At 45.9% G+C, this 14,817-nt stretch overlaps 1 protein-coding gene and 1 long non-coding RNA gene across 2 annotated transcripts in view; both read left to right on the forward strand.

The window, feature by feature from the left end:
* The window catches only part of ZNF706 (zinc finger protein 706), a 103,992-nt gene that overhangs the window by 10,372 nt on the left and 78,803 nt on the right, over nucleotides 1-14,817 (forward strand). The gene's annotated exons all lie outside the window — the stretch shown is intronic.
* LOC143157335 (uncharacterized) lies at nucleotides 2,609-4,483 on the forward strand. The gene is made up of 2 exons (XR_012994762.1): nucleotides 2,609-2,690; nucleotides 4,223-4,483. It is a non-coding gene; the product is annotated as an uncharacterized LOC143157335 (long non-coding RNA).

Raw genomic sequence — 14,817 nt, forward strand, 5'->3', positions numbered from 1 at the left:
GCTTTAGGTCTCTCTTAAGCCCCAAGTGTCATTTTCTCCTTCGAAGTGCTATACCACTTGTTCAGAAGGCCTCATCCTGTGGTGGATGGAGTCCACTGAGAATCTTTCTAATTTTGTGAGCTGCTGATCAGGCCCTATAGGGTTGAATTCAGTCTGTCTGCAGGTGAATGCTGCTACCTGCGTAATGCCGAGGGCTGCAGCAGGTTCCTCAGCCCTGGTCTCCAGTCCTAGAAAAGGAATCAAACACAATGATTTCTTCACAGGCTCTTCTCCCCATGCCACATGCCTGCTCCTCTCTTAAAGTTCCCTTAACGTTCACTGCGTACAGCCCCTGTTCAGCCTGGGATCAACATGCTGGTTTTGCCCTCCTACGCTCAGTGGAGCTGCGTCACCTACCTCTAGACATGACACATCAGTGCAATAAGGGCAGACGCTTCTCCTGTACGTGCAGAAATGAATTCCAGTTTTTTTTACCTACATGATTTCTCACATTTTCTGTGAAAGAATACAAGTAAGTCATACCCAGGTTAACATAAATGTGTCTAACTCTCAGCGGGGAGAGGATTATGTCAATTTAGGCTAATAGCTGCCAAATAATAGACACGCAGATACTCTTAAATTGGTTTAATTTATGTCTGCTGGCCCTGACAATTGGAAGAAAAGATAAATATACACAAAGCGTTCAAAGCTTGGGGTGTTGTGATGCTAATTGAAAAGTCACCAAAGGAAGCCTGCATGGTGTGTGGGAATCTTAGTGCATGAGATTAGTGGCTAATTAGTGACTGGGAGCTGGAGTGCACTCCTCCCAGCTATCTCACACTGAGAACAGGCACCTTGGCCCATGCAATCAATTCTTGCCCCTGATACCAGCAATGAAGCACCTATTGTGGCCAAGAGACGGTGTGATGATGGGAAGATACAAATACAGCCTGCCAGCGCTGTGGCAGGCTCTCCTAACGTGCACAGAAGCAGTGTCAGAGATACTGCTGTCTAGGTGGCTTGCTGTGTCCTGAGCCACAGCAAAGATACAGGCATTTGAGAACTGAGCTCTTTTTTCTTTTTAACAGATGCACGAATCTTGTTACCTTACTTTCTGCCTCTTTCATGCCACGTTTGCAGCAGATGACAGAACATGCTCCAGAGGCCCTGAGCTTCAAACCCTGCTTTAGACTCTGAAGTGAATGCGTACAGGTGGTGGCACCCCCTTCCTTGCATCGTCTTTTAGAATCATGACATTTGAAAAATAGAGGTTTCATCTGCCTGTAAGTGTCCCGGTATTTCCCTCTCAAGCATTTCCCTGGTGTACAGATGAAGTGTAAGAATCAGAGATGTAAATAATACACTTCTGTCATACGAATCTAAGAGGCTGGCCTTTAGAAAAAGAGAGACATGCAAAATTTTAGGAATTGGTGTCACTGATGCATCACTGACACCACTGAACTAATCAGGGCACATCTATTTTTCTCAATTGTTTTGCATTCATTTGTGAGAATCCCTTATTTATTTCTTCATTTAAGAAGGTTGTTTTGTAACTCCGAAGAGTTACATGTTTTCTTCTTTTCCCCACATTTGCTTTTCCAATCTGAAACAAGTGTAAACACAGCTTTAGACTATTGCACACCCTCTCAATTAAACTAACTGGTATTAAATCTCACACAGGCATCGAGTAGCAATACCAGGATGGTTCACTTCTGAACATTACAGAAGCTAGAAAACTTTCTTTCCTTGTCACCAGTTCTCTGAGTAACGCGGTTTTGCTCAAGCTGGTATCAGAAGTGGACTAACGTAAGAAGCCCATAGTCACAGCCAGTGGCCTGGGACTGTGTGAGCTGGTGGTTGTAGAATCAGCTTTTCTGGTGATCGGTGCCTGGGCACTTCTAGTCCAGTTTCCTTAACCCTCCAGTCAATCAACCGTCTGGACAACTAACCCTCTTCTCCAGCTGTTAAGAAAAAGCTAAATCATCCATGATCTCCCCAGTAAGAGCTAATTATAAAGAGGACATCCTTCATATAGTAGCCACGTTGTTGTAAAAGTGATGCTGTGGGGAGAGGTGGGGTTTGCCGGCAGAGCTAGTATCTTGTTTGATCACATACGTAGTTGGGAAAAGTTAACAGACTTTCAGACATAGAAGTTCTACAGGTCTGAAAGAGAAAACTCGAACTTTGAGCTATTCTGGCCCATTCTCAAAAATCCTGTAGAGAGAGCAGACACGACAGCCCCAGACAGTTCTGCCATGGATAAAGCCAGCTTGCAGGGCAGCCCCGAGAGCCCAGGTGCTCCAGGAATCTTAATAGCCTATGTGGAGCAACAAATTCCTGAAACCTTGCTCTTCGTTCAGTAAATGTTTGTCAAAACGGGAATGAGAGATACAGGAAAAATCAGCATTTTCTGGCCAAATTATTTCCAACTGGTTCTAGGTGGGTATGAGTAATCCAGCTGTCAGTTTTCACATGATGGTTTTTAAGCGGACAGCCTTTTATTAGTCATCTTTTACGATATCTTCCCTTTTATCTTAAGCAAAATACCTGTGGGTACCGTTACTGATGGTTTCAGATACTACTGGACAGTAACATTAAGATACCCAGTGGAAGCTGGTCAGTGCGGCGACTGACACAGCATGGGAATTCAGTGACAGTGCTGCAAGCTAAAAGACACTCCATGCTGGAGCCTGGCAAGGAGCTAGGAGCAGGTAAGAAGTCTGTTTAATCCCACTGTGAGGTGGAAGGGGGGAATAATCCCAAATCAAGTATATTCAGCTGAATGGAGCTGGTGAAGGGACCACTGTTTGCTTGAACAGCTTTTGGGAGGAATCTTAAGAGGACTCTCTGGCCTGGTGGGCAGGTTGCCTCTGCCAAGATGCTGCCTCCTCTTGCGAGCCACAAGAGAAAATGTTTGCCCTTCTTCCTGGCCAAATGGTAACAGCCCCTTCTCCTTCCCTCCCGCTCCCTGCTGAGCTTGGGGTATCTCCTGCTGCCAGGCAGGGGGCAGCGGGGCCAACACCAACTGCTTCTTCACAGCATCCACTTAAAGTCAAGGCTTGATAACGGTTGTTGGTCCGTGGGCTCCTCTTCACTTGGGGGAATGGCCCCATCACAAGGGCATCTCAGATAATGCAGGTGGGGGGCAGCAGACAGCAAACAGTCCAGCCATCTCCCCGGAGTGCAGAGGAGGCTCTGGGAGAGGGAGTCATCCACGCAATGATCTCCGGATGCTGTGTCTGATCAGTTCCTGTATTGCTGAGGAGTTTTGTGGGGTTCCGGTAGGCTGTGTGTGAGAGGAGAAGACAGGAGAAGAAGGACTCTTCTTCTGTACTTGTTCCTCCTATAAAGAAACTCAGCCAATTGTCCCACCACCTACCACTTGTGCTTCTCAACAGGCTGGGAGACGGGCAGGTGTGGAAAGGCCTGGCAACCCGCTGGAGAAGGTTACTTCTTTCATCCCCTGGCAGGATATCCTTTCTCTTCTAATGTTTTCTGCACAGTAAAGAGAAGGAAAAGGGTGAAGGAGCTAAAGAGAAGGAGCTTGCAGAGGAGTTTCCAATTCCTGTAGGAATCTATGCATGGCACGTTGGGTCTGCAGGAGCCCAAAGCTGTGCTCAGCTCCATGATACCTGGTAGCTCAGCTGTAAATCCCAGGATTTCTTCAGTTTCTGAGCCAATCCCTCAGCATTTAGAGAAGGTACTGGGCTGAGCTGAAGTTCTGCAAGCATATCTGATCTCATGTCAACTAAAAATCAGCTTAAAGCACTAGCCTGTTCCAAAGAAAAGCACCAAACCTCAGTCTGGAGCTTCTGTTAAGTTAAAAACAGAAATGCGTCTTCAAATAAAGTATAAAATATAAGTGCTGCTTCTAATAAAGTATAAAAGCCAGTTTGCTTTGCAAATGGTCTCTCTAACAACTGCTTTCTCCAAGTAACTTCCAAAATAAAACTCACCTATTCCAAAATAAAAAAAAATTCACCTATTAAAAAATTTAAAATTCATCTATTCCAAAATAAAATTCAGTGTCTAAGGTGACATCTGGGAGATCTACAGAAGTCCGGTTTAACTGGGGTAAAGCTAAGGTGAGAGACAGGTCAAAATCAAGCTTACTATGGAGGCTATCTGCAACCTTTGTGGAGAAAGATTACCAACTCCCTGGGGAGATCATGTTTCTGTTATTATCAATAACTGGTTTATACCGTTTACTCTCCCCTCTTTCTTGGGCTATCATCTCTGACAGCTGGGAGACTTGACACGACAACACCTAGGGTGACGCGATGATGAGAGTGAATCATGTCATTGAATCAGAAGTGTCATCAGATCGTATCAGGCGCTGTGAGAATGCGTAGGTACCACGCTCCTCGTCCCAAAGCACTTACTGTCCAAACCAGAGAGCTTGTAAGGAGGAAGGTCATAGTAAAGTAGGGACATCTGTGCTGGTTTGAATGTTGTGATTTATTGCTGTATTTTTTCAATAAAGCCCGTTTTTTATTTTATTGCATTTTGATGTAGAAGCATATGAAATCTTACAGATGTTACAGTAAGAGCAGGCTGCTTTTCCATGTATGCTTCTGTGGGGAGATGTCTTTTCTGTGCAATTAGCCAGGAGGATCGAGCTTTATGATGGAGCAGTTTGGTCTGAGCCGCTTTCCCTCACTGACCTGTTCAGAAAGTGCTAAGGGGGGCAAAGCCAGCAGTCTTTACAGCCTCACCGGGCAACAGTAACAGGCTGCTGCCTATGGCTGTGTGCAGAGACCCTCCTGCTCCACAGGCGCTGATCCTGTTATGCTCGGCGGAGCAAGTCTGAACGGGGTGAAATGAAGAGGAAATGCCAGTTCCAGCCCTCCCAGATGGCTCCGGGCTACTTTGTACACTAACTTTTTCAGCCTCAGGAGGTTTTGCATATTAATTCCTCACCATGCACAAACTGCTTTTGGATCAGTGCTGCGCTGCCAACATCTTGGAAGGCCACCCCATTCGTGTGATTCGGGAGACGTGAGCTAGTTTATTGGGCTGCCTGCTCTGCTCTCCTGTTTTGGTAATCCTCTGCTCTCCTGCAGGTATTAACACGTACAAGAAAGCTTCGTCACAATAAATAATAGCCAAACATGCCACTTTTTTTCCGTCCATCAAAGATACCATCATACTTTTAAATCAGTCCCAGCGAAAATCATCAGTGGGGCTGCAGAAAGGTCAAAGGTTTGCCGGTTTAGGATTTCGTGGGAATATACGCTTGTTTGGACTTGGCCCAAAAGCTTCGTTTACCTGTTTGACAGGTAACAATTAGCGAGTAATAGCTCTGCCGGCTGGAATGCGGCTGCGAGGGCCAGCGGGCGCTGGGTTACCTGGTGGGCAGGTGTGGGTGCAGCACCCAGATAGGTATGTGCATGCACAGCATTCCTGGGAATCAGTTTTCCCTTAAAGATGCAGCAATGACTGCAGGGCACAAAAGGGCTGGGCTTAGCCCAGGCTCCAAGACGTTGAGCTGTTTGCAAGGTAAAGAAGTAAAGTAAATAGTGGAAGAGAAGAGGAGCTGAGGAAAGGGCTGTGAGAAGCAGCTGCCCCTTTTTTCCTTGCCCAGAGAGAAAGACTTCTGATTCTTCCCTGAGAATCTTAGTAATGGAGAATTCAGTGCGATTACAGTGTCATGGGAGATAAAAAAGAAGGGAAAAGCTGAGACAGGGTAGAGCTGATTTGAGAAGTGTGTGTCTGTCTAAAAGTTATGCGGACGGGTGGCCAGCATGGCTCAGGAACTGTCTGTAAGGATTTCGTGTGCATTGCTCCCCAGCGGCAGCCCAGCACAGGTGCAGCAGCATGTAGCAGAGCCGAGAAGCTCACTTGGCACGGTATAAATGTGAAGTGGGGAAACCCTGTATCAATTGGTTTACAAACGGTTAAACAGCTTATGTGCAGTTGCCCTCAGCTGTGCCATTAGCAAGAATCCAAGCCTCATGAGTTTATCGAATAAAACCACTTTATCTGTGGCAAACGGCCCCATTTCCAGCTCCTGCAGCAGTCGGGGAAGATTCCTGCATCAGCCCCTCTTGACAGTCGAGTCCCTAGAGGGAATCTGGTGTAAATTATGCAGACAGTCAGGGACTTTGCAGGTGTTTTTAAGATGTTTGATTTTTTTTTACTGCAGCAGGTGACCCTTCTCTTTTAGGAACAGAAAGGTTTGCTCATTCTTTCCATATTTTATTCCCATTCGTGAACAGGCTTCTGTGTTTGTGTGTTTCCACTTACGTGTTTCATACTTGACAATTGAGCTATTGTGTGACTTTGGAGAAGCCACATCCTCTTTCCTGGTCTCTGTGTTTTACCTGCAGAGTTGGAGTAGTGAGTCTGTGTTATTAACCATGAGAGGCGCGGATGAGAAGTACTGCTAGTTATATACATGTATGCTGTTATAGATACGTATTTATTTATATCACACAGTAATTCTTTTGAACCTCATTTCACTAAGATGACAAAGTATTTTGTATTTCTAATAAAAATAATGTCTTTTTTTTACTTATAAATGCTTCCCTGGCTGAAAGGACTTTATCCTTGGTGTACTAGTTGATGTCATTTGAGGAAGAAGAAATCCAAGTATAATTAGAGACCATTTTCCTTGATCTTAAAGAACCCGGCATCACTTTAAGTCATTAAGCATTATTTGTACACTGTTATTTAGTATGACCTTCATTAAGCAGGAGTCTCTTTGCTCAACAGTGTATGGGCCAATAAATGGTCATTAAGCCTGATTACTAGCTGACACAATAGTGAGGTTTGTATTTATTCTCACAAACTCCTTACGAGCTACAAGCAAGCACTACAGAAGCACAGAGTCAGCTCTGCACCGTGGACCAAACCGAAGTGAAAATATGTTATATTTCTCAGAAAGTGCTGAGAAAGACGTGACAAGCCCCTTCCCCCAGCCCACAACCACTGCGTAAGAAGATGCAGTTATTTGTCCTGGGTTGGACGAGAGGCTCGACCACTGCACTGCGCACCTCCAAGAGCCCCCACCCTGGGCACTTTGGGAAGAAGTGAGCAGCACTCTTCCCCTTCCAAGCATCCTCCACTCTGCATCTCAGACTTCCTCCGCTGGAGCTTGGATCTACATCTCTGCGTTTCGCACCTCTGAGTCAACACTTCATCTCGTGAATCTGTCAGACCACCGTTTGGACCCCTTTATACTTTTGATCTCCATAATGTTATGCAGCCATGAGCCCCACAGGTTATGAGGTACTTCAAATAATCATTGTGTTTGTTATAAACCATGTTTCTGACCATGGCATTTGGTATCTATGGTACTGTGTGAAACAGCGGGCAAACTGTTCCTTCTGTCTCCCATTTATTGCTGACCTCTACAACCTGCAGAGTCCTGCACATTTTGGTGTGTCTTCCTACAATGGCTGTTGTGACCTTAACATTTCGGATCGTCTCCCTTTTGGGCATGGAGGACAGGGACTGCATGCAGTGTTCAAGACATGGGGCACTTAGATTTGCCCAGTGGTGTAACAATGCTTTCTGTTCCTTACATTCCTGATGTTGCTTTGGCCCTGCTGAGCACGGGAGCAACCTTAGCATGCCGAGCGACGCTTTCATCAGACTTCATTGTCATGATCGTGCTGCATAGCCATGCTGCATAAGCATGAGTACCTCCGAGTCAAGTGAAGAACTCTCCTCCCTCCTGCAGCTTTCTGCCCACCTGTAGGTTTTGTGTCCTTGTGTGGCCTTTATCGCCCTGTCACTTGGAGTGAGTGGAAAGAGTTCCCCTGATTTCAGCAAGGCTGGAAGTCCTGGGAGCATCTCTTGTTAATGTCAAGGGGAGCTGCATGGAGAAGCTGAGCTGTGGTTAGTGCTGAGTGATGTGCTTTTCTGGTGCTTGGGAACAGGAAATGTCATGCTTGCAGGGAGACCAGACTCATTAAGTCAGAAGAGAAATGAAGTGCAGTACCAGTGGCGGCCTTGTGAGAGAGTTTTGCCTCACCGTTCACTTTATTGAATGCTTTCTGTGAACACAGGGAATTCAGCTTTTCAGTTTGGTGACTGCTGCTTTCCGCTATATCAGCACTTTAGCCAGAACAGTTGTAAACATTTAAAGAGTGGCGTCAATTAAAGGTGACTCGGGAACGAATGCAATATGAAGAACTTGGAAAGACTGGAAGAATAGCTATTGTACCAAATGCTTTTCTAAATGGACACCTGAAGAGATGAAGCTACGGAGAGGATGGTTTGGGAGGCAGCCTGCCCACTTCAGCAGTGCAGTCATGGTGATTAAACATACCTTTTGGAAGCACACAGTTTTGAAGGGACTTCCAGCCATCACTGAATGAAGCTTACAATGAATGACCCATTGCGTGTTAAGAGGCAGGATGACTCCACCTGCTATTCGGGTTCTGTACAAAAGGCTGACAGTACTTCAGGCTGGACATGGGGACTCTGGAGAGTATGACAAGGGCTCTGTTGTTCACTGGTAACTACCAATAAAGAGTCCACTAGATAAAGTGGATCATAAATGGCATCTGAAGTAGTATTTCGCCCCAGCAAAGGATATTCCAGGACAACAATGTAGGAAAAGGACCCACTCAAAGAAATTCACCACCACAGGTTATTCCCAGGCAGCACTACACTGCGTAAGGAGGAATGGAAAACACGTGGCCTTATTCTCTGTGAAGTGTTTGTGGAGTTTTTGTCACCATAGTACCGAGTCATCAAATACAGAAAGGTCCCTCCCATGATTCATAACTGAACCCACAGTGGCCATTGCTGTTTCTCGCAGTGCTTCTCACTCTTCCCAGTGTGTAATAGCTAAATGGAGCGATGCTGGACACTTACAGGCCTCTCCCTCCTCCCAGCAAGTTGCAAACAGATTACTACACCCAGCAGCTCTTTATGAGCTTTTCTGGGCAGGTGAAAAGAGCAGGTAGTTCTGTGGATCATTTCATACAACCATGGGTCTGACTGGTGTCAACTGCTATTACCAGGGTAAGGATTCATGAAACAATGCATTGTGAGACCTTGGGTTCAGCTGTCCGTCACCAGACTTGATCTATTTGGGAAGAAGTTTTCTGAAATAGTTACCAGCTTGAGGCTGATAACCTAGTATTAAGAAATTTTCAGCCGAAATGTCACACACAGCTGCGTGTGACAGTAAGGATAAAGAAAAATACACTATTTTGTCCAGTTTTATGGTTTTCATATTTATGAACAGTTCCGCCATTTCCATGCTTCAGAGAAAGATGCTGAAAGTTAGCATTGCATCAGGAGAGGCAGAAGGAAAAAAAAAACCTGCTTCAGGAGTCAGCTTTGAAAATCCCTCTGAAATTCACACTTGCTCAGCAGTAGCGTTGCTAATGTCAGCAGCTGAATATATCTGGGTTTCCATCCACACCGAGCACACACCAGGCTACGCGTGGCCTAAGAGCAGATGCCTCTGCCCCTCCAGAACTCTCCTGCTGGGACAACCACCCTGGAGGCAGAAGTCCCCTGTGAAGACAAATTGCCCTGCAAGGGAGACTTTCTGGAGCTGGGGCAGAGGAGTGGACCATGGCAAGAAGCATAGGAGGGGAAGATGGGGGCTGGAGGCTGGGAAGGTGAGCAGAGAGGCTGCAACTGGGAACCAGAGCGTGGGGAGCACTGGACTGCTTGGATGGGACTGGAGCAAGGGGAGAGGACCTCTGGACACAGCAGTAACAGCAGGGCAGACTGAAGACAGACATGGGGGCATGGGAAGAACTAGGACTGTTTGAACAAGAGAGAAGAACTGAGAACTAACAGAGGTAGAGGGAAAAGCAATGGGGCTGGTCTGTGAGGAGCAAGGGCTCCTGATGGCTGAGTGCTGCGGTGGGGACCTAGTCTGGACAAGACCAATGACTGTGGGTGGCCTCCTGGCTCAGCCACCATGTTTTCTGCCTTCCCCTGGTGCTGGATTGCCCAGAGATCTCAATATTACTGACACTAATTGCACTACCAGGAGCTGCGTCACTGCAGGAAAGTCACTTCCCAGATGCAAGCCACGGACAGATGCTGTTTCGAATGGTAGAATCACAGAATCATGGAACAGCCCAGGTTGGAAGGAACCTTGAAAGATCATCTGGTCCAACCTTTCACAGGAAAGGGAGCCTAGATGAGATTATCTAGCACCCTGTCCAGTCACATATTGAAAATGTCTAGTGATGGGGACTCTACCACGTTCCTGGGGAGGCTATACACTTTGGGTGGGACAAGAAGAAACTGGAGAATTGGAATAACAGTAAGTGGATGTCTTAGTGCCCTGTTGGTACAAGATGTGGGAGGTCGTCAGTTGGAGCAGGCAGATGAGCAGAGAGGCCAGCTAGCTTTCCTTGCCAACGGCACCGCAATGAGCAAACCACTGCTGTACCACTGCAGGAAGGCAACTCCAGCCAGCGAAAGCAGTGCTGAGGCCATTGCGGAAGGGAGTGGTGAGACCCCATGGGCACGACCTGCCTCGTTCTGTCCTAGGAGGGGTGTCCCAGACTTGTTCAGCACAGAAAGCAAAGGCTGCACAGAGGTACTAATACCACAAGGAAGTAACTACCAGGAAACAAACACAATTTAAATTAAAGGGCAGTGTTAGCACAAGGACAATAGGGTGCAAATGGACTTTAACATCTTTCAGGTGGTAAAGAAAGGGTGGCATCTAACCAGGTGAGAAGTGAGTTACTGGAAGAGATCCCCCAGGACGAGCAGTGGGAACGAGGGCCCTGCGGGCTCGGGGATGCAGTTTGGTTGGGAGACCCTGCCAGGACCACCCAGAGCCAGGGCTCAGTGGGGCACGTGAGCCCTTCCAGACCACTTGCTTGAGCAATTTCCATTTTGGCATCTCCTAACTTTTGAGTTGTCACTGCTCTTCCAGGGTACTCGGGGAGCGTCGTACTGGGTCTTCTGCAGCTTTAGCTATTTTATTTCAGTGAATAAGGTGGCTCTCATATCGGCCTAATTATGTACTGGTAGTAGAAAAAGAGAAACAGAAAAAGGAAACTATCTGTATTTAACAAAGCTGGTCTGCTGCCACCAGGGATTAAGTCCTGACACAAAGAACTTGACTTACCCAAGACTGGTTGGGACAAAGCAAACAGTGCGCTGTTTGACTGCAGCCCAGCTAGTGACGGCAAGCCTTTGTGGAAAATAAACTGCAGCCATCACAGCTGAGAGGATTCTTTCCCTGCCAGGGATAACAAAAGTTATGAAGGATGAGAAGAAGCATCCCTTGGATAGTCACTCTATTATAGTCTCTTCTTCAGGCTGGGGAAAGATCAACATGAAGAAGTAATGCCTTCCGAAGAAATATTTTATGATGGAAGAATTAGATTGTAAAGGATTTGTTACTTCAAGTGACACACATAGTTTATTAAATCTTTTCAAATCTGTGCAATAAAGAGCAAACACGAGTCCCCACACCCAAGCAAACACACAGATAGGTTCTTGTGCAACTCCACCCCCTGTGGCTGCTTTTTGCCAACTTCCGCAATGACTTAATTTAAACAAAATCCCAGGACAAATGCACTCCAGAACGCTTCAGCATAACCTCAGCCTCAGCTTCCTTTTACAGTGGCGGGTCCCTGGGTTTTCCTTCAAAGGCATGCGTGCTTATTAGCATCCCACGTTGTCAAAGGGGAGCTAATGAGACCCATCTTATTTTGAGATTTGTGTAGGTCATGATAACAGCTTGGGACTGCTGTTGATGTTTCTTTCTTTGTAAAAATAAAGGGACAGTATTGGGGATTAGCACTGTCACCACACTCACTTCTCTCCTCTGCCCACGCCAGCCTTACACAAAGAGCACAGACAAACACAACCTTTGCATTGCATGAAAGTAATATTCAATCCAATATTTTGTAAGTAGATCAGTAACTGAGATTTTTTATTATATCATTGTTAAGCATACTAATAATGCTTTGATAACTTTTCCTTCTATGAGCAGTGTATGTGACACTGTATGAGAGTTTAAACCTGGATCACAAATATCACAGATTAATACCTGTACCTTCCAGATTATCGAAATGGAAAGGTGAGTTCACAGGTATTTCCAGTTCTGATAACTGCCACCCTACGCTTTGCTTTTCCTTCCCATCACCTCCCCGGGGTCTTCCGAGCCTTCTTCGCTGTGGCTTCTCCAGTAGCTGTCGTGACGCTTCCTACTCAACAAGTGCAGAAGTCCACGGGATTCTTTTAGTATTTATCAGCAAGATTTGGAGTCCTGCCCCCAAGAATGGTGAGGAGACTGCTCTTGGTTCAGGCCCATGCCAGCGTGAGCTCACTGGCAAACAGTGCTGGACGGAAGCCATGGGAGAAATGCTTCCTCCCGTTAGGAGACTTGGTGGTTCTCATAAAAAAACAGGCAACATCATTTTCCTCCCTTTACTTCAGCTTTTGACTTTTATAAAGAGAGGACAGTTACAATCATTTACTACATAAAAAGACATACAGGGAAGTTTAATATAGTGCTGTCTTTGAATGCAAATACCAGATGCTGCAGAGTTTCAGCCGTATAGATTTTTTAATGAAAAGACTCCCTTTGTCCTTGTCACAAGGAAAAATAAATTATGTATGCATTTTTAAAAGATCTCACCACTTCACTCTTGCAATATGACATTAATATGCAACCTGAAATTATGTTTCAAATATTAGGCTAAAAATATTAACCTAAAAAGACGTAAAGGTGGAGCTGACCCAAGAACTAGGGGTGTGAGTTTGGCCTATTCTTAGGCTACTGAAGTTGTGATCACTAAAGAAACTAAGCACATTTAAGCTTGGGCTGGCAGCAAGAGAGCTATGTGACCCTGTCCAGAAATCTGGCTGTCTCTGTCCCATCCCGTCCCGTCCCGTCCCGTCCCGTCCCGTCCCGTCCCACCCCATCCCATCCTTAATGCTGGGAGAGGAGCAACAGAGCAGCCTGGCCTGCAGGAAGGCTCTTGGGACGTTAAGGTGGATTTTTTTGTGAACCATTAGTAGCATAACAGTGTTTCTGTCTGGCAGTGTGGGGTGAACTTCTTAGTGCTTTGCTGTTGGAGCCAGCAGAAAAAAAATAATCACCAAGTGCTTTGGGTAATATTCAGGGCTTCTGTCAACACTACCCAAATTACCAGAGTACTTACCATAGAGGCAAACCTTGGGAAATATCGTCAAGTGTTTAGCAACCAGTGATCTCATAGTTTTTCTTATTTGAGCAGCACAGGATGAAAGCCTCCTACAAAGCCTGAGCAGACAACTGACATGTCCTAGCCTGTTTCCTTCAATGGCTAAAAGAAGTCATGGCAGACATTTAAATAAAATCTCCCTCCGTATGTGCAATTATCTCTGAAACTACAGCGGGGGATGGTTGCCTCTGTGGGCAGCCTTCACAGGTAGGAGTGATATTTGAGGTCCTATGCAGCAGCACTTTGGGTTTGGAAAGTAGTTTAATCTGGTCTTGGAATATCTCATTGCACTCACTTGAATGAGAACACTTGCCCAGCACGTCTGACTTCTGAGGACGAGTGGTTTTGCACAGGTTATCCCATGCAGGAGATGGCAAACACTTCAAGGAGGAAAATCCGAGTGTGTTTCTTTACAGAGCCTTGTTCTCCAAGCCCTTCTAAACCTCCTTCTCTGTCACCCACCAAGCCCCAACGTCTATGCCAAGGCAGGGGTTGCAAAGAACAGTTATGTGACGAGAGTTATTAGGAAATACACCAGGAGCATCTGATGTCACCAAACACCCCACAAAACACACAATACAGGATTATCAGGTTCGATCTCCACTCCAAAGCCAGTGGTAATGCGATGCTGGTGAACATCTCCATAGTCCACTCCTCCCCTTTCTCAGATGCTGCTGTGTAAATCTAGCCTTAAGACCTACGAACTAGAGAACATACTAACCCATTTCAATTCCATTTATCCTTAATATCTTGTGAAAACTCTTGTGGTCTTTACAAATGCTCTCTGTGAAAGGCTGAATGAAGCAGGGAGTCAAAAGGAAATTCACCTTTCTACCCCTGATAAATGTCCTGCTAAGAACTGAAATAAGCTAAGAAGGTTAATTCCAGAATATTTAATTTTTTTTTCCCAAATTCACAGCCTGGATTTTTTTTTAAAGGAATGTTTTTATTTCAGTGTGAGAAATTTCCCATTGGATTTTACTTCATTTTCCATGTGATTCAAAAATCCTTAGTGAAATGTCAAATCTTTCAGACAGATTTTGTAAATAATCTGGAACTATATCTTTTCAACCCTTCTTTCTCCTTCTCCGGGAGCATAGCCAGAGTGCTGGGATACCCTGGAAGAAAGGACTGTGGTGCTGTAAGTCACAACTTTATGATGGTGTAAAAATAAAAAAAGCCCCAAACAATTAATGTTATACCTGACACTTATTTACAAGTGCACAGAAGCAATTTGAAAACTGTAAAATCCCTCACCAGCCTTGTTTAAGCTCACCCTGTGAAGGACATGGGTACTAGTCACTTTTATTACTGGCAGTGCAGCGACCGAGTATTTTAGAGCTTGTTAAATAAGTTGGGTCAGATCCACAGATGGTGTTAAATCAAACCTCTGTAGTTACTCCAACATATCTGTGGTCACAGAGGGCTCTCTGGAGTCATTGCACAACTGGTGCCGCCCCAGGGAGCTCTTACATCAGGTACAACCTCCATGAGCTGCAGACACTCCAGTCTCCTGCCGCCGATATGGCAGTTCCCTGCCCCATGTCCCCTGCGGAGGTGCTGGAAGAAGGGGCCGAGCTGTCATGATCCCCATCGTCTGGCCAGGCTGGCATTTCAGCCCTGCCTGGGGCTGGTCCCTAGCCCCATCTCACTCTCCTGAAGCCTCTGCAGGAGCCCCTTAGTCCAA

This window comes from Aptenodytes patagonicus, chromosome 2 (assembly GCF_965638725.1).
Source record: "Aptenodytes patagonicus chromosome 2, bAptPat1.pri.cur, whole genome shotgun sequence".
Lineage (NCBI taxonomy): Eukaryota > Metazoa > Chordata > Aves > Sphenisciformes > Spheniscidae > Aptenodytes > Aptenodytes patagonicus.